This window comes from Pteronotus mesoamericanus, unplaced genomic scaffold, assembly GCF_021234165.1.
Source record: "Pteronotus mesoamericanus isolate MK-2021 breed Mesoamerican mustached bat unplaced genomic scaffold, CSHL_Meso_final contig_182, whole genome shotgun sequence".
Taxonomy (NCBI): domain Eukaryota; kingdom Metazoa; phylum Chordata; class Mammalia; order Chiroptera; family Mormoopidae; genus Pteronotus; species Pteronotus mesoamericanus.
The window spans coordinates 14,253,958-14,275,254 of NW_026555078.1; the positions used below are offsets into that span (position 1 = coordinate 14,253,958).

Genomic DNA, 21,297 nt, shown 5'->3' on the forward strand with positions numbered 1-21,297 from the left:
GGCAAGTCATATGCAAATAGCGCACTCGGGAGAGCAAATCAGTGCAGCCAGAGCGCTCTGCCGAGGGACTGGCTGGCTCGGGAGGAAGGAGGGGCCGAGCACCCGGAATCCCGGCCCTCCCCATTCAAGTACCGGCTAGCTTATCCACGCTCTCGAGCCTCCCAGCACACACCACTCCCCACCCCCACCACCTCCTGCTGCGCTTTGCTTTCCCTCCCAGCAGAGTGAGCGCGCACACGTGTGTGTGTGTGTGTGTGTGTGTGTGTGTGTGTGTGTGTGTGTGACTGAGTGACAGGCAGACAGACGGACACTGCGCCTTTTTATCACGCTTTTCTCCTCTCCCAGGCACATTAAGCCAAACTCTCACGACTAATCCACCGTTCACAATTCAGAAAGGAAAATGCAGGCGACAGTTAAGGCTGAAGTAACCCCAAATAGAAATAAAAATAAACCCCTTGAGTCAGCAAGGAGCGTTGGAGCAGCCGCCAGGCAGTGGTGCCAAGCCTCACACTCCCCCTGGACTGGAGATCAGCACCGTGGTCAGCACCATGCGGCTACTCTCCTTGCTTGTGCCTCTCCAGGGGTGAAGATTCCCAAGGTTCCACCCCTTGAGCCTAGGAGGAAATAGTGGGAACCTTCCTCCTGGCTCTCGCGGAGATATGGCCCAAGAACTCCGGGGGGTGAGGGGGTTGGTGGCCTGGAGGCCCTTGGGAAAGGTAGCTTCCACCCCTGGTGGACAAGACGCTCTTGGAATTCAGGAACAAGAGGTTAGCGCCCTCACTGGCTGTCCTGGTCAAAGAACTTCAGAAGGGGTAACTGCTGAGTCTGCTGATGGAAGAGGAGTGGCAGCCTGTCCAGGACTGGCCTCGGAGACAGTGCCCCAGGTGTGTGAAGGCTCCCGACCTTCAGGGCACTGGGCAACACAGAAAGCACAGCTTTCACATTCAGGCTGAACCTGCAGGAGAGAGCAGGAGGGGCAGAAAGAGGCTTGTGGGTGCTGGTTGTGGCCATCTATGGCTTCAGAAGGAACCCAGGGAACAGTGACATTCTGAACAGGTGCCTCCACCTCACCCCACAACCCTTCCTCCTACTCCACGTGATGGGCTGAAGGTACCAACCCAACTGGCAGCTCTCCTAGACCCAGGGGTCTTAATAGCTTTGACTCATTCCTTTGCTCTCACCTTGGTTAAAAAAAAATTATATTTGGAGGGGACAGAGGGAATAATATTTGCTGGTTAAATCATATCATATATACTATATGGTACTTGCATACACACACACACACACACACACACACACACACACTGGGTCTGGCAGAAGTAAGGCCTGCTTGAGTGTGGTTGGTAGGGTAATAATATGGGTGTAATAATTTATAGTTTTAATTTGAACATTTCGCCTAAAATGTCATATGGTGTGCTTGAGTGTGATATTATGTTACAGATTTACAGGCTTATGCTTTTGTAATAGAAAATTTTGTAATAAAAGGGGCATTATTTGTGCCTGACCGTGTGTGTGTGTGTGTGTGTGTGTGTGTGTGTGTGTGTAGACACACACATATATACATACATATATAATATTTAGGTGGCATTTCTTAAAGGAGCATATAGCACCTGTTATACTCCTGCTCTCAAGAACAATTCCACCGTATAACTGAGAGTAAAGGACAGGGATTAAGACAGTCTTATTCATCTTTTGGATACCCCAAAGAGAAACTGAGGATGTTAGGGTCATATGTCTTTCTAACAGATAAAGGTAGCAAACCTAGAGATGATTTGTCTTCAAGGTCAAATGCCGAGTCCATTTCAGATTTGTGGTGGTGATTTGGTATTCTGGCTCTGAAACTGATGTTCTCCCAGGGGCACACGCTGTCCGTGGTACATGGCACAGTGTCATCCCAACTGCTCTGGCTCTCTACTATAAGGGGATCCAACCATGATCCCTCATTCAATGTTGTTCATGCCCTTGGGTGGCAGCCAAGAAACTCTGTGCCTTAACCCAGCAACATATACCCAGAAACACCCCAGCAAATAACAGAGGCGTTTTATGGAGACAGTTTAAACCTCCTTTTCCTGCTCTGTACAGCATGGATAATGCCTTTACTCATGAGGTTCTCGAGAGTTTTAAATGAGATAACATATACACTGTATCAAGCATTGCACCTGACAAAGAATGGCAGTACCCTTTGTTCAATAGAAAAACAAGCTAAAACCATAAGAAGGTTAAGTAGATGTTTAGGGTCTTATGTTATTATTAGTAGAAACGTCGGGGGGGGGGTGAATCTTATCCTAAGCATACTCCCTTAGGGTAGATGTTAATTTGCACCCAATCCAACCACTCCTTTAGTCCTCCAGATGGAGTTCCACCACACTTTGGACTTATCAAATTCCTTATCATGGTCTTCAGGGAACCTCGACGACCTGGCTTATGCCTAATTCTCTAAGTCAATCTTCTGCCAAACGACCCTTCTTACCCCTCAGACTTCCAGACCCTCTTTCTGCTCTTTGAATGTGGCAAGTTCTTTCCCAGCTCTGAACCTTTGTACTCATTGGCTCCCTTTCTTTGAAAGACTTTTCACCAAGGTTTTCACATGACTGGTTCATTTCAGACGTCACTTCCTTGGAGGCCCTCAGGTCTTCATCTAAAGGTAGCCATCACATCTGTGAAAGGCACTTTGTCCCATTCCTTCTTCTATTTCCTTCACGGAACTCTCTACTTACTGACATAATTTTTTATCTGTGTCTGTTCTTAGCCTAGATCCACAAAAAGATGGTAAGCTCCCTGAAAGTTGTGCCTTTGTCTCAGTCCCCCCATATCTTCTATATGTAGCAGACTTGGTAGCACAGAGTAGGAGCTCAGTAACTATTTGCTCAGTGAATGAATCCCATGAATGAACTACCGACTACATATTTACATGTTCCTATATTATTAGTTACACTGATGCATTTATCTGGCTTTAATGATATCAATCCCCAGATTGCATATTGCCAGAGTTTATGAGCTGACCATCTATCTACATAACATTGCTCTTCTTTTCTAAATTGGCAGAGTGTTGGAGGCTATCTCTGACTTTTTCCCAAGGAAGCCTGGGAAGCTTTGATGGACCTTCCAATTAATTCTCTGCCATGCAACAAAGTGAAAATAAATCCTTAATGCAGTAAAAAGAAGAAAAAAATCTGGAAATGTTGCTGGTGCATCACAGCTGGAGCTATTCATTTCACTTGTCATACTTATAATTTATTTATTTACTTTCTGAAAAATGTTGCAAGAAGTCTCTGTGAATTCCAGCAAGGCTGACTCCATTTGGGGGTCCAGTTGAATAGTGAGAAGATTTGTCAGAGGGCAAAGGCAAACCTGGTTTATTTTTATCTTCTTTCACTCCAAAGAGAAAACCTACAGTTATCCTGATAAAACACATGTCCTTCTCCAATTTAACACACTCTTGATTTCTTTTTTATTTGTTTCTTATCTCTCCTGTCTCTTCTTCTAGTCAACACATTCCTGCTAGATTTCTTTTTCTAATTCCCATTCTTTTCAAGCCTATTTGAGTTTATATTAGGCTGCCTTATTAAACATATTTTTTAGATTTTTATCTCCAGCGATACCTTCTAAACACTGCCAGTGTTCAGCTGAAGGATTTGTCATCAACTGCACTAACACTAAGAGCTGCCTGCTAACAGCCGTGGCCAGGTATTTCAGGTGGTTAGAGCATTGTCCCGACACAACAAGGTTGCTGGTTTGATTCCCAGTCATAGCACAAATAAGAGTCAACCAATAAACACATAAAGAAGTGGGACAACTGAATCAATATCTCTCTCCCCCTCTTCTTCTCACTCTTAAAATCAATAAATACATTTTTAAAAAGTTCATTAAAAAAACTGCCCTCTTTTCTCCCGTAGTGGGTCCTAGAGTGAGAATATTTGGGAAATGAAATATGCAGCTACAGGATGAAAATATAAATCCACTTTTAAGATAGAAAAGAAGATAAATAGATATAGAAATGTTATGCTCAACACAGATTTAAAATTGCAAAGTACAAATAATTTTTTTTTTTGTACAAAAAAAAGTACAGGAACAACCAGGCATAGGTCCACTTGGATAAATCCCCATGAAATCCTAACCAGACTCTTTAGAACTTTAACTTTCTGAATGGAATGTAGTTTAAAAAACCCCACAAAAACCTGTAACTGGATTAGGCTACTTAATAACTGGGTTTCTCTCTTATTTCAGACTTCAGAATTTGGTATTACAGATCTCTTTTCCCCGCTTTTTACATCTCCCCGCTCCACCTCACCTCCCAGCAAACTGTCCCAAGGAGAACCGTTACCCAGCCAACCCTAACTCTTTCTCTGCAGTTCTGCTATGAAGTACTCTGGGGAATCTTTTGGCTTCTACAATAATCCTCATGATAGTACTTAATCGCATCAGGTGCCAGGAACCTAATGTGAAGTTGCCCTGTCAGCCTCTCACAATACATTTTGTCTCTGCACATGCTCTTCTCGCTTGTACAAACTCTGACTTTCCACTTCACTGCCAGCAGGAGACACCTGTCAAGTTGTTTGTCACAGGCACATCTAATATGACTGCACAGACACAGAAAGCACTGAGCAGCCTGTTTCTGCATAAAACCTCAGTTCTTGGTGAGGACTGTCTTTTTCCAAATACAAAGTGTAGACATTCTTACTTTCTCTCTCTACAGGGATCCAAAGGTAAGTGTAAGAGGAAGAAAAAACAAACAAATCAACAACTAAACTCTCATAATGTGAAGTGAAATAAAAGTCCTAAAAAATACAGGTGACTGTTAACATGGCTATAAATATATCCAAGAGTTCCAGTGACACCATAAAACAGTCAAACCTTGCTTTATTGTAGTCAGTAGATTTATTTATTGCCACATAATTCATGCTTCTGCTCATTTATTTTAAAAAGCCATCCTGAAAAAATCAGATTTTGATTATATTGTCCATTTGGGGGTATAAAAGAGAAGCTTTATTCTTTTAAACATCACTCCAACAAGTATTTGATTTTTAAAAAGACAATGACACCCTCATATAATTTTATAGTTTAGAGAAAGCACATATTGCTTCTGTTCCTTTAACTCGTCCCTTTTATAAACATCCATAGTTATTCTTTTGTCCTCCTTGTGGCTGAAATGGGGATATCAAGAGTTTGGATGTTGGAAAAGTCTCTCTAGGAAATTTTGCAAATCTCTAAGAGTTTTAATCAATGAGGCTGGAGTATCCATTTCCTTAGAATCTTAACGCATTTCTTCAAGGACAGGAAAAACATGAAATGTTCCTGTGTAAGCCTTAACCTGTTTCCTTTGAAGTCTAAGTGCAATTATCTTATCACGGAAGCAAATTTTCCTATCACTCAAGAATAGCAATCAATTAGTTTCTTTAGAGAGATTTGGATATATGAACCTATTTGTCTTCACTTAAGCTGATATTGGATAACAGAGATCCAACCTTCCCATCCTCTGCATCATGTAAATCTTTAACCAGTTTTAAGAACTCAAACCAAATGAATGATTGCTATACAGAAAGAAAAGTAATGATATCATGTATGTATTTACAGGATAATGATCAAGGCAATGATTTAGAGGACAGTGAGATGTTGACTTGGGGCTCTGGTGTTTGACTGCTTAGGTTCAAATCCTGATTCTGCTTGTCAGCTTCTGTGAAAATGTTAACAAGATCCTCTGACCCTTTGTATGTCAGCTTCTCCATCTCAAAAATGAGAATAATTATACAATTTATCTAATGGATTTGTTGTGTGGATTGAGAAAGTTAATATATATAAAATGTATATTAACAGTGGCTGGGACACAGTAAATAAGCAATAATGATTAGTAGGGGTCATATTTATTGATCATATACTGTGTGCCAGGCACTGTTATTATTACTGTTCTCTTTTCCTCCTTGGTAACTCCTTGAAAGTTATCCCTGCAGACAGTGTTCTCTTCCTGTTGATACAAATCTCAAGAGAAGTGAGTAAACAGAAAACTCTTCCTGAAATTCCAAAACACAGAATGCAAAGTCACTCCCTATTGCCTGGCTAATTGAATTCTCTCTGCCCACATTTTGCAGAAAGGGGAGCAGCTTCTTTGCATCCTGTCCACAAATATCCTTCAAGCCAACTCCAAAACAGTAAGCGCACCATGGTCCCAGCACGAGGAACTATGGGCTACCATGTAATCATTTTCCAGTCTATTTTGGGTTCTAGAAGGGCTCTCTGGCTACTTCTTATTTCCATCTCTTTATTTTAGCACTTTCTTCTCTCTGAGAAACAATAAATTCTAATTATTTAATCTTCCCCACAAAAGACATGCCTTCTAAATCTTTTAATAATTTTCATTGGATTTATTTAATATGTCTTTATTATTCACTATTTTTTTGTTTTTGTTTTTAATGTACTTCTGAACTAGGTTCTATTCAGTATAGAAAGAAACTATTTGGTTCATCAATTCATCTACTTCGTGAATATTAAATTTATGCTAAGAGCAAGTCATCAGGTAAAGTCCATGAGACTCAGGGATGAAAAAGAAAAGATTTAAGGCATTATAAAGTATATAATCTAGCAGAAGAAACAAGCCCACCAAAAATAAACAAACTCCATAAACTCCAAAAAGCCTAAACTCTCCCTCTCTCTCTCTCTCTATTTATATAAAGAATATATATTTTATATATATGTATATATACAGCTTTCTGAATATGGTAAGTACTAGAATAAGTGTTTAAAGAAAGTATACAAAATAATAAAGAATGAAATTAATCCATTGAAGGGAGAAGAGAGACTATGAGGATGTATCTAAAGACAAGGTGACATGTACATGGAATGTCAAAGGACTAGATTTCAGATCTTGGACCTCTACCTACTGGTGGTGTAAAGTAACCTGAGCAATTAAATTTAAGATGACTAGGCCTGTTTCCTCAATAGTAAATTATGAATAACCCCTACCTCACAGGATTCTTTTGATGGTTAAATAAGAAGATATATTTCAAAAGAGCATTGTTAATGTCTGGGTCCAGTATTCCCATGGACCTGGCCATAAGTAATTTTAATAGGCAGAGAAACGGGAATGTAAAGGAGATTATCAATGTGGGGTAGAATCATCCACCGAGAGCCTCCTAAAGGAGGCAACCTTTAAACTTAGCTGTCACTTGTCACTTAGATTGTTAAAACCTAATCTCAGAATGGGGTCAACTTTTTTTTGACTCAAAAAATAGTTATTTCATGGGATAAGGAAAGGCAACAAAAGGAAAGGAAGAAAAATGGAAAGAAAGAGAAAAAGGGAGTAGAAATGGGAGAGAAGAAAGGAAACTCTCATATTGGAAGCTACAGTCTTTATCTCTAATGATAGGATTGCCATATTCACAGGTGTCAAATAAATGTTACGTAATTATTTAAATAATGGCACAGCCAGGAGTTTTCATTTGTTCAATTCCTTCCTTGTAATTATTTTCAGATACTAAAATACCCATTGGATCCAATTGATATGACTATCATTTAATTTTAGGAATATCATAGTTCAAACATCAATCTCATTCAAGTGTCTATCTTGCTCACAGTTCCATGAAGGGCACATGTTCTTAGGTAGAGGGACAGAGATCTAAAATAACTGGACACATTCCCCTTGATATTATAAAGTCTTAAATTCACTTAACAGAGAAGTCTTGGAAGGGAATGAGATGAATATTCCCATAACAGAATGTACAAAGTGTTACTAACTCCAAAAATGTTTGCAAGATGGGTAATAAGGACACTTCTCAGAGGTATTGAGGATCCAGCATTTTTAAAAGCTGATGTTGAGGTCAGGAGGGTACAGAAATGTAAGTTAATGTCACAGTGTCATGGGCTAATCTTGACATAGATGAAACAACATTAAAATAACAATATTTTGGCATTGATGATATCTATGTCTTCAAAAATCAACCATTTCCAATCTAGACAGGCAGAATTTCTTGTTTTTTCATGAAAGGGAACCAGGGCTTTGTTCCAGGGCTGGACAGCATAAGTTTAGGGCCCAAAAGCTTAAGTTCAAATTCCTACTCCATTATTTTCTTTATTTACTAGCTGTGTGACCATGGGCAAGTTACTTAGCCTCTGAAAACTGATGTTTTCTCATCAGTAAAATGGAGATCACAGTATTCTCTATCTCAGACTTAGCACACTACTAGGCCACTATGAGAATATGAGATATTCAATGGATGTTTGTGGAATAATATTGGGATACAGTTAATTACTGTAGGAGAGAATATTTCATACACACACACACACACACACACACACACACACACTGGGTGGGGCAAAAGTAGGTTTCCAGTTCATATGGAAAATAACACAATAATAATACAAAAATAAACTCTGTGCTTCTTGTACTCACAACTGGAAACCTATTTTTACCCCACCTTGCATCTATCTATCTATCTATCTATCTATCTATCTATCTATCATCTATCAAAAAAGCTTGAAAAATATGTAAGCATCTAATTATAAGAAGGAACTTTTCAGTATTTAGACATGTTACCAGATTTGAAGTGATGCCTTTGAAGGTAGTGGGCTCTCCATAGCAGGAAATGTTCAAAAAGTGAATGCCTTTTAGAGACTCTGAAGTTGATAAATTGTTGTAAGTGAAAAGATGGAGTATATAACCTCTAAGTTCTTTTTCAAGTTAATGTATGATACTGATTAAATTTTTCTTTTAAAATTTTCTTTGCCTTTTACTTAAATGTAAACTCTTGGCCTTATTTTGAGGCTCAAACCCAATTCCTGGCTGCTGCAAAAATTACAGCACAATCCTATTCATTAAAACCTCATACACTGAGGTGAGAAATCTTAGACTTCTGAAAAATGAATCCAGCATTATTGCACTAGAACTTCATTTTTAATTATTGCATGCAGTACAAGTTGTCTCGAGACAAGTTAACAATTTTATGTTTCTATTTTAAATACCAAGGATTTTTTCCCACTAGCAGCACCTACACAGCTGCTGTTCCTGTGATCTAAGAGGACACTATTCATTGGCAAAGAGCCGATTGCTATGGAAAGAGTATGCTGACCTCTTGCCCTATTGTCCTTTACCTCCCAGCAGGGAACCCAGATGGACTGAATTTAAGTAAGTCTGAATTCCCTTAAATAAAGACATGTATCTTTAACATCCTGGGACAAAAAGCAGAACTATTCTGCTCTTTCTAACTAAGACATGGCCATTCCTCCTCAGGAGTTATTACAGACAAGAGAAAGAGGTATTTAGAAGACAGCTGAAAGAGTTAGAGAAACTGCGATACAGAGACAGAGGCAGAGAATGACCTGTTGAATATCACATAGCATTTCAATGTCATAATAAGATGGACTATTCCTCTAGAATAGTATTCAAGAGTGACACATGCATGATTCCTATGATAACATCAATATATTATAAAATGAGATTATAAGAAAAAATAATATTCAATAAGAAGATAATCTACCATAATAGATAGTTAATAGACATCATTGGGAGAATCAGGAAACTAGTATAATGTGAGATAACAATAATCTGAAAGAAAGTGCCAAAGTAAATATGGTTGAAATTATTAAATGAATTACAGAATCCACAGGGAGGGATAGGGGAAGGTATTGTGTTCATGAACAGAACTAGGAAAGAACCAGTCTTTTGAAAGTGCAACACAGTCAATGAAAGATTTTAAAAAGTCCAGCAGATGAATTATGTAGCTGTAGCTAAATAAAGAATTAATGAAATGGAAGACAGAACCGAGGAAAGTCCCTAAAATATAGTGCAGAGAGAAAGATTTAGAAAATATAAAAGAAATTAAACATCATGAGAGGTCAAATGCAAAGTTCAACATATAACTATTAAAAATTCTAGAAGAGAATAGAGAAACAGAGAAAAGAGCAATATTCAAAAAAAAATAATGGTTGGGAATTTTTTCAGATTTAAGTCATGTGAATTTTTATATTTAAGGATCTTAAGCAAGAAAAACAAACAGCCATACTTTGGTTTCATCATAATGAAACAAAAAATCATCAACTGAAATAAAAAACCTTAAAATCAACAGATTGCTTTCAAGTAGCACTCACAAAACAATGAAGATAATAGCCTTGTAATGAAAAATATACATATAGATTTATTACCTAGGCAAATAATTTAAGAGTAGAGGGAAATCCAAGACATGTTCAGATAAAGTTTAAGAGATTTATGGTCAAGATGGTGGCACAGGTAAACACAGCTCGCCTCTTACACAACCACAACAAAATTACAACTTCAATATAGAAAAACCATCACTCAGAACCATCAGAAATAGAGTTCAGTGAAAGTCTGACAACTTCAGAATTAAAGAAACCACACTATCCAGACAGGTAGGAGGAATGGAGACATGGAACAGGCTGGTCCCACATCCACATGTAGTGAAGGGAGGAGTCCCAGCCCCACCCCAGAATCCCCAGCCCAAGGTTCCAGTGCCAGGAAGATAAGTCCCCATAACTTCTGGCTGCATAAACCAGCAGGGATTGAGTCAGTGGAAGAAACTTCTGGAGTCCCAAGCAGTTCCCCTTAAAGAACCCACACACAGACTTAGTCAGATTCACTCCCTTAGAGCTCCAGCATCAGGGTAGCAGCTTGAAAGGCACCAGTGGCATACAGGGAGAAAATAAAGTGTCTGGCATCAAAGTGGGAGCTGGAGGACAGTTTCTCTCAGAGAGAAAGGCGGGCAGAGGCTGCTGTCCCTTTTCTGAGCTCTCCCCATAGAGAGCCACAGAGCCAGCAGGCTGGTGCCATATCTGAGACTCCATCAACTTGGCTAATACTGTCTGCCCCACCCTGGAAATCCCCTGAGATTTCATTTCACCCAACTTATACGCCCACCCAAACTGCTAACTGTGACTTTTCCATATGAATGGCTGGTCTTGGCTCATGCTTCACAACTTTCTAAACCCTATCAAACAAGCAACAGACAGCCTCAGTGATCTCTCAGCCCCCATAACTCTTGCTAAGTGGCCCCAGGCCTGGCATTAGCAGGAACCAACGTAGATGCTTAGCTTGGCTTTGCCTTGGAATCTCCAAGCCCAACACAAGTAGCAGCTATCTCAGACTACTTTATAGCTCATGCAGGGTGGTCCCTGGCAAAACACAGGTTAGGGCTGACCTTGGCCTGCAACCACCTGAGAAACCCCAGAGCCTGCGCAACCAGTGGAGAGCTACAGACCACGTTGGAGCAGCACCATCCTGTCCCTCCACAGCTGATCCTCCATGGATAGTGGGGGATGGTGGCCAGTGGTCACACCCTGTCCTTGCAGCTGACTGGCCTGGGTAAATCCCTCCCATTGATCTGCCAAGAGCAATGATGGCTCAACTACAAGAGAAGGGTGTACTCAGCCTACATGAAGGGCACACCTCAAGTACCCAGCTTGGGTGATAGGGGAGGCTCTGCCACTGGACCCTACAGGACACCTACCATATTAGGCAACACTGTAAAGGCTGGGAGTCATAACAGCTCTACCTAATACACAGAAACAATCACAAGGAGGCTGCCAGAATGAGGAGACAAGGAAACATGGCTCAAATAAAAGAAGAGATCAAAACTCCAGAAAAAGAAATAAACAAAATGGAGATAAGCAATCTATCAGATGCAGAGTTCAAAACACTGGTTACAAGGATGCTCAAGGAACTTGGCGAAGATTGCATACAAAAGATCCAGTCAGAAATGAAGGATACACTAATTGAAATAAAGAACAATGCATAGGGAAACAACAGTAGAGTGGATGAAGCCAAGAACCAAATCAGTAATTTGGAACCTAAGGAAGCAAAAGAGAACCAATCAAAAGAACAAGTAATAAGAATCTGAAAAAATAAGGATAGTGTAAGCAGCTTTTGGGACAACCTCAAGCGTTCCAACACTCACATCATAGGTGTGCCAGAAGGAGAAGAGAAAGAGCAAGGAACTGGAAATTTATTTGAAAAAATAATGAAAGAAAACTTCCTTAACTTGGTAAAGGAAATAGACACACTAGTCCAGGAAGCACAGAGAGTCCCATACAAGATGGATTCAAAGAGGCCCACGCCAAGACACATCATAATTAAAATGTCAAAGGTTAAAGATAAAGAGAGAATCTTAAAAGCAGCAAGAGAAAAGAAGTTAGCTACCTATAGGTGAATTTCCATAAGACCGTCAGCTGATTTCTCAAAAAAAACTTTGCAGACCAGGAGAGCTTGGCAAGAAATATTCCAAGACATAGAAAGCAGGGACCTATAGAAAAGACTGCTCTACCCAGCAAAGCTCTCATTTAGAATCAAAGGACAGATAAAAAGCTTCCCAGACAAGAAAAAAACTAAAGCAGTGCATCATCACCAAATAATTGTTATATGAAATGTTAAAGGTACTTATTTAAGAAAAAGTAGAAGATCAAAGCTATGAACAATAAAATGGTAAGAAAAATGTATCAATCAACAATTGAATCTAAAAAAACAAATTAAGCAAAGTTACAGAATAGCCAAGGAACTGTAAAGTACAGTACAGGAAATGGAGTAGCCAAAGAATTTATATGCATGACCCAAGGACATGAACAATGGCGTGGGGATGACCTGAGCAAGTGAGGGTGTGGGGTGGAGGGTGGAAGAGATGGAAAATTGGGACAACTGTAATAGCATAATCAATAAAATATAATTTCAAAAAAGAAAGTTTGAGAAAAGGTTATAACTCACAAACTACCACTGACCTAACAATGAATGGATGTATTTCAGTATAAAGACTGATCCCAGAGAAAAGGAGTGTTAATAAAAGAGTGATAATGAGTAAAAGCAGCTGTTACGACATGGCTAAATCTACTTAAATGTTTTGTCACTGCTACTAGGGCCACCACCACTACCAACTTGCTTGAGGTGGCTTTAAAACAAGAAAAATAACCAACATGTTCTTAATGCTTATAAACTAGGTATTAGTATTGTCCATATTTTACAACTGAGGAAAAAGAGGCATGCATTGTGATTTGCCCATAGCCACCTAGACGGGGGATTTAAACCCAAATCACCCATGTGCTGAAATCTACGGTCTAAGTTACTTCAGCATTCTTTTGTTAAATGTTATACAAGTGGAGAGTGTGCCTTCCGTATCACATACTAAGAGGCTGATACTTGTTTTCTGCTTGCTTTTTACTTTGACTTTGTCTCTTTTCTGAAGGGCGGATGTAGAGATGAGCCAACTCCAGCCATGTGAACAGGGACATTGGTGTATATGCTGTTGGTGGTGGGTTATTATTCTTTTTGTTAACATTTGCTGGGTATATTAATTAGGATATCATTTGCTGTTTTTATCTAAGACTACATAACTGTGTTGAAACAAGACAGACGTTTCCTCTGTCTCACATAGAGAAGCTTGAACTGGTTGGTGGCCCAAGGCAGTATGTCTGAGCAACAATAAAAGGGCAACGTGGGGCTGTGGGTGACCTAGAGGAGCATAATTACCTTTTCTTCAAATCAATATTCCAACTAATATAATTGGAAAATTTAACCAAAAGAAAACATATATGAAAATATCAGTCTGAAAAAATAGACTTTGCCACCAAAAACATCATTATATCCTGAGCAAAACAATTAACCAGGGGTCATATGACAGTCTTGAATCTGTATGCATCTAATAACATAGTATGGGAATATACAAAATACATATTGATAGACTGAAAAAATGCAAACCCATGATCAAAAAATACATGAAAACGCATGTTCCATGAGGGTAGATGTTTTTGTTTCACTATTGCTGACTGTCTAGGCCATACAACAATGCATGTCAAGAGCTTAAAAAAATTTGTCAAATAAGCATACCCGTCTTATTAAAACTGGTAGGATAAGCTGGGGAAAAAAGTAGCAAGGCTGTAGTCAGTTTAAAAACCATAATTAACAGAACAGAAACAATGGACATATTTTCAACCCTGAAGAGAACATTTAGAGTCCCATCCTTCAGAGTATGTGAAACATAATGCAAAAAATGACCACATTTTAGAATCATACACAAATCCTGAAGAATCAATAATTTTATTCCACATCTTCTGCCTATAGTATAACAATTTAAATGAATTACAACCCCCTCTCCCCAATATTTGAGGTTTAAAAATTAAGTGATCCTTCATTTTATTAATTAAATGATTTGCTTTCTCCTAAATATACATTCATATGTGTGCTTAGAAAATAATTCTCTATCATTAATTACCACTTTCTGTACATAATGAAGTATTAGAGTGATGCTTTCAGAAAGAGATCTGTGATACAATTATTTCTCTAAATTTCTTCTTTAAAAAAAAATAACAATGTTCATCACAAGCTACCCATGACAAAATGCTGGCTCTGTAATGAAAAAAAAAAAATGGCATAACACAGAATTGATTCATTGTTGGCTTCTAGATGACAGTTTATACATCCCTTGTCCTTTACCTCCCAGCAGGTACATGTGCAATATTTAATGCAAAAATTCTAAGTTAAAATCCTAGAAACAGAATTCCAAAAAATAACTTTGATATGAGCCATACCATCAGTAACAACCGAGCACAGGGCTTATTTTTAAGCTATAAAAAAAAGAGAGAAAGAAGACAAAAAGCACGTGGACATAACTTGAAGCCGAAGAAAATCAGAAGTCTTTTGAAAAGTGATACCAGAAGAAAAATCATATTTTTGTCCTGTTCAGCCAAGTTTTAAACTAATGAAGAGAGAACTCCATTATGTACGATTTCCAAATAATACAGTATGGTTGATAGATGTATTGTCATCCTGTACTAGCAATGAAAATATCTGGACTTTAATTCTCGGCTCTAACATTCATTGGCAGATATTAGGCAATTCACTTAACCATAGACTATCTCATATAGATTCTCAGATTTTTTAAATTTAAATGTTTATAATAGAGACTAAGGCTAACAAGCTGTACAGCTTTGGAATAATAATACCAGCTGGCAAGCTTGTACATACTGTTTATTCCCCTGCTCTGTCTCCCTCCTGCCTGGCTTGGCCAACCACCCACCTCTTAATTTCAAGTGAATAAATGTAGATGACAAGGTATTTACTGTGGATTCCCTGGAATCAAGACGAGAATTCACAGGGGAGGGGTGGTGGAAGAGGGATGGGAGGCAGCACTCTTCAGTGACATATATCTTAGCCCAATTCAGCCAGAGAGTGAGCCATTTCATCCAAGGGAGTATGTGTGTGTGTGGGAGTAAAGCATCCCGGAGGGAGTCATCGTGTTTGATAGATGTAATTTCCTAAAGTGTGTACCTTGTTGGTGTTCAGAAGATGAACAGAGAAAGGTCAGTGCATCAAAAGAGAGAAGGACAAAAGGACAATGGGCTATTGGAGAGTGCTGCATATTCTTGAAGGGGCAGTAATGCCACTAATGAACAGGCCTGACTCATAACTAAGTAAATTAAATGGCCATAGAGACATGGCAAAGCTTTAGGAATAACAACATCCAATACATTTTTGAATCCTCTTCTTGACCATCTCTTGTATTTAGTTACTGCTGGGACGAGGGGACTTCGGGGTGGTGTAGGATGGTTGTTGCTTTGGGAATTACTCAGAGAATGGTGGTTACTAAATGTGGCACTGGGGGAGCAATAATAAATTTAAACAACTACAAGAAACTCTTGGCCTTTTCTCCTCAGCCTCCGCTCTCCCACTACAGTTAAAGGAAAATTGAGAATAGCAGAAATAGCAACCCCCAACTGCCCCCACCCCGACTCACCAGATGCAGAAGAGACTTTTGGTAGCTTGACTTACGTCATACAGAGATGATTACATGCGTGGCCCAAAGGAAAATGAAAACTAAAAATATTTATAAGTTATTATAATTTCCTCTCCCCTAATTCATTCCCTCCTCCAATATGTAGAACACTTGACCACGGCTCTTGATGAACAATTCCAAACAAAGTTAATTTATCTTTACAGCATCAAGTTTTTTAAAAGTTATCTTGTTTACTACTATAAACCCCTGTAAAAAAATGTTCTCTTTAATAATAACAGTAACAGATAGATTTTGGTTATCAATTATAAATCCCTATTTTTAAAACAGCATATTTTTATGCTGATTTTTAATAGGCTCATTTGTGTTTTGGACATGGAAGGAATTTGAAAGAGGTTTTGATTTATCTAGTTGTTAACTATTACTCTCTGCAATGGTGTATCAGTTTGGGTTTGTTATGGACTGAACTGTGTTCCCCCAAAATTCATATGTTGAAGTTCTAATCCCCAATGTGACTGTGTGTCTAGGGAAAGGGCACTTAAAGAAATAGTTCACATTAAGTGAGGTCATAAATAGAATTGGTGTCCTTATAAGAGGAGGAAATGCTAGGAATATGTGGTCACAGAGGAAAACACCATATGTGGACACACAGAGAAGGTAACTACCTGCAAACTAAGGAGAGAGACCTTAGGAAAAACCTAAACTGCTGATACCTTGATCTTGGTCTCTCAGTTCCAAAACCATGGGAAAATTCATTTCTCTTGTTTGAGCCATCTGGTCTGTTGTATTTTGTTATGCAGCTTGAGCTGACTAATATAAGGTTGTCGATAATAATGGTGTTTGTAGAATTAGAGATATTCAGATCCATAAAGAACTTTGGAGTTCATTTGGATGAATAGTTCTTAGCCTGGAGTTCAAGGAACTGCCACAATGAGGGCCACCTCTTTGCATATCTCTGAAAGGATGTCCTTTATGCCATTGTCTATGTGAATTATGCCCCCTTGGAATTGTGTAAGTCTACGCTGCATAATTATGTAGTGTAAAATTTCTATGATTCTAGGTAATAGCCCTAAAAATGGTCTGTAAAATTACTTTCTGAAACTATATTACATTTAGTCTGGGTGTGCATTTTTTTCAGGAAAGAGGGTGCACATATATTTCTTCGGAGTTTTAAAGAAGTTCATGATCCCCAAATGTTGAAGAACCACTGATTACTTCAAATCTTTCATTTTACAGATAAAGTACCTAAATCCTAGAAAGGGCTCAAAGGAACATAAAACAATAGTAAAAGTGACATATAAATCTGTTCTCTAGTAATTTGATTGTTAATATGTTCCTGCTTGTATCTGATTACTAGTGAATAACACACACACACACACACACACACACACACTTTACAAATGTACTAAAAGATGCTTTCATAGAAATTGAGCATTTCCTCTATTTCACCTGAACGCAGCTAAAGCAAAGAGATATCTTTCAACCTTCCAAAGCATATCAAGGTATAGTTAATATTCAAATTTTAGCATGTTTATTTAGATGGTAGGATTGGTAGAGTTTAATTTATGCCCATATTCACATAGTATGTTATATCGATGTGATATTCTATGACTGACAATTTAGGTTTCTACTCATGTGGCTAATAAGAGAATTCCATGAAAGAATGTTGTTTAAGGCTTAACATTATAACTTCCAAGTTGTTGTAAATCTTAATATAAAGTCTTTGTGTCTGTCCGCTCGCCCACGGCCAAGAGACAGTGAGTAACTGGAATTTCATTTCCCCAGTGGTTCATTAATAAGATTGGGGTCAAGCATGTAAGCCAGAGAGAGTGCTGTGCACACAATCAAAAACACTCACATATTAAAAGGGCAGAGATCTCACAGATGGAATCCCAGCAGTAGTCATACAGGCTGGTCCTAAAAGCCAATAGAGAAAGTGGAGGCTGAGAGCCCCCACTTCGCCTTGCTGATAATTGACTCAGGAACCATCATCCACTTTCTCCAGGCCTCCCTAAATGTCAATAGCCATTTGCCTTCTCTGAAGTGTGAAGCGCTCTCTCTCCTTTGAAGGGCTACTTGTGTGTGCAGCAAAGTCCCTTTGTCTGCATTTTTTCTCTCTCCTAATTCCTCAAACACAAATGGCCTTTTCAACTTTTACAAATACTTGCAAAGATTTTTCTTCCTCTTCTCCTTCTCCTTTTTTTCCATGTGTCACAGAGCAACCTGTCTCCCCACCCCAACCCCAACCTTGGCTACTACACTGCAAGGGTTAATGTTGTCAAGGAGAAACTTGAGAAATGGGTGCATCACTTGTTCTTTTAGAAGATGTTGGGGCCAGGAGGGAATTGAGAAAACAGAAGCTTATGATTATTCATGAAATACAGTCTTTCTTACAACATAGGAACAATGTGTGAACCAGCGTGCCAGGCCCTTCCCAGATCATGTAAAATTTCTCTTTCCCTGTTTGTCCCTGCAGCTATGTTTGGGAGACCTTAAGGCATAATGTGACTTCCAAAACCATGCTTCTCTCCTTATTCCCACCATAACAACACCTGGAAGTCACGTGAGGGACTGCATGGTACTTGGGCAGGAGGAGAAGCAAGAAGTAGGAAAAAGGCTTCTTGGCCACTAGTCTCCAGCTGGGGTTCTAAGAGTCCCAAGTCCTCTCCTCAGTATCCCCTCCTGTCCTCTCTTTCTACCCTACTATCGTTGCTGCTTTCCTGTGGGGCTGGGGTCTCTCTGGACGCCAAGGAGAATATATGGTGCTGAAGAAGAGAATCTGTTCCAGAAGGTAAAATCATGGCTTCCCATCTTTCTAATCCTTTACTCTGTAGGCAGGTCTTCATTCTCGCCCTCCCCGCCCCACCCTCTATCCCCCCAACCCCTCTCCCCACACCTCTCTACCTGTGGACTTTGACCTGACCCACCGTCTTCCTGGACTCTGCTTACCCTTCTATCTCTCACCTAGTTCAGAGTCAAAATCCTCAGGCCTACCCCAAATGCTTCCTCTTCTACAAAAATGTTTCCTAACCTTCAAGTCAGAATAAATCTCTCCTTCCTGCACTCTTCCTGAGTTTCTAGTATGGGGCTAAACAGATCCTCTCTGTGAATGCTAATCTGCATATATTCCCATCTCCTGGTCTTGCAGAAAGTCTTGGCTCACTTTTCTGACACACAGAAGATGGGGTGCTCAACGAAGAACTCCAAGTTTCTCTTCTTTATTAACTGCTAAAGCCCCACTCTGTCAACTTTCATCCCTTCTCCCATCACCTCCCCATCCCACTATTCCTATTGTCCATTCCCCTCAAATATCTCTAACCGTCCTCTTCACTCCATCCTAGAACACCCAGTTCAGCATCTCATGGCACCTTTCCCAGCTGGAGCCCCTTACCTGCTTTGGTGTCCCCTCTGAACCCCGACCCTAACCCACATTCAAGAACTACCCTAAATGGACTCTTTGGAGCAGAAAGTGCATGGTTCGTAGTCCAGATCTTGTTATCAAATCTTCAGTGGGAAGAAATGTATGACATTCTAAACTAGAGTTCCAAATCACGTCCCTTTAGAAAGTATTTCCTACGTGACCAGGCACTGGATTATAGCCGTTCTCTGCTAGGTTACTGGGAATGTTCTGGGTTAGTTGGCATTTGAGTTCTGGAAATAGAATAGTTCTGTCTCTAGGAAAGCATGATGTGAGCTCTGATAATTCATAAAGTAACTTTTGAAATACAACCCTTTTGAAAACTGAGGCCTGCCTGCTCTTCTGTGATGCTGTGGGTGGCAAGTGGGTGGTGCTATGACTATGAGAGCGGGCTGTCTATTTTTGGAACGTGGCAAGGATGCTGAGGAATTCAGCCCCGAAACTGAGAGAGACAGAATAGCACCAGACACGAAATCATGCAGAGACAATACACACCTATACTGAGGGTTGCCGTGGGGGTGAGGATGAGGGACTTGAGAAAAGTACTCCCCTACACAGGTCTGTCTGTCTTCTGCCTTAGCCTAGTTCTGTGGGTCTTCAATGAAGAAGAGTTTTATTTTCTATTTTAATGTTTTTCATTAATTACTTTATTTTTACTGCTCTATTAAGAAATGTCATCCTTCCTACCTGTTGGGGCCCCACGACTTGTCTGTCTTTTATTTTTCTTTCTTACAATGTTACAATTTTGGTTAGACACTTGTGTAATAGACTATACAGACATATGAATAACTTTTAGAGACACAGGATGTGATATGTAGGGTAGCAACCTGAAACTCATGGACACAGACAACAGTATGGAAGTTACCAGAAGGAAGAGGGTGTCCAGGGTAATAAAGGGTTAAGGAGGCCAAACATATGGTGACAGAAGATGATTTGACTTTGGGTGGTGGGCACACAATGCGATATACAGATCACATATCAGAAATGTACCCTTGAAACCTATATGATCTTATTAAACATTGTCACCCCAATAAACTTAATAAAAAAGAACAAATATACAGTATATGTATATTCATTTATGATATCCATGACTGGCATCTCTTTAAGATAATAATAGGTTTAAGATATACATTTTGACATATCACACATATTACAAAAGTATAAAACAATCTGTAAGGCTTGAGGAAATATCAGGATAACCCATAACCAGGGTCAATCATAGTTCAAATTCATCGGCAATTGCCCTCTGGTACACCGGACTGAATGGCAATCTGCACCCATGAAAAGTGAAGAGAAAGGTGGGGAAAGGAATAGAAGAAATAAAATGGGCTTTCTTACCAAGTTATTACCTTCTCTATGTAATATACTAAAAATACCCAAGCACTCCATCCAGAAGACCCAAGAATATCAATCCTAGTCTCAGTTTTCATTCAATATTATGACTCCAAGTTGAAGAAGAAACGATATAAATATATATACATGGAAAAAACTGAAGCATTACTCTACTGATGGCAGAGCCACAGTGATATTCCCTGTAGACACGGATCTCAGGGAAACACTAGAGAGGTTTTAAATGCTAACAACAGAACTAGTTCTTCATTTGACAGACAGAAGTTTTCTGTATGAGACAATGTGAATCAGAAGGTAGGAAAAAAGTTTGGAAGCAAAACTTCCAACCAACACCTCCTCTCCTGTGGCTGTAAAAAGCAGATAAGGAGGTCCACTCCTTTTGACACACAGTGTTCCTTATTTAACGTCATAAACAAAAGCTCACAGTTCTCCCCCTGCTAAGGGACTAACTAAAGATAGGACACTGGACCATTTTATAAGTAGCCACACAGTGACTACACAGGTTGTGATTTTTCTCTGTTCAGCTGCTTCTTATCTTTTTCTGCAAATGTGTTAACTTGGGTTGCCTGCAAAAGAACCCAGAAAATAAAAAGCAAGAAACACATACACATTCACACACAAATCATGACCATGGTGTCTCTCAAAGTCAGTTTGCTTGAAGAAATCTGATCACACTGTGCTCACCATAACTAAAAGATACCGTATTTTGTTCTATTCCTCAAAGGGGAGAGGGAGGTGGGGGGATTGCAAGACAAATGTTCTTTTCTGGAAATGCTACCTTCACTTAATCATTCCTCTTTTCTCAGCCTACCT

At 39.3% G+C, this 21,297-nt stretch overlaps 1 protein-coding gene across 12 annotated transcripts in view; it reads right to left on the bottom strand.

Moving 5' to 3' along the window:
• Positions 1-21,297, bottom strand: part of NRXN3 (neurexin 3) — a 1,414,514-nt gene that overhangs the window by 498,649 nt on the left and 894,568 nt on the right. The gene's annotated exons all lie outside the window — the stretch shown is intronic.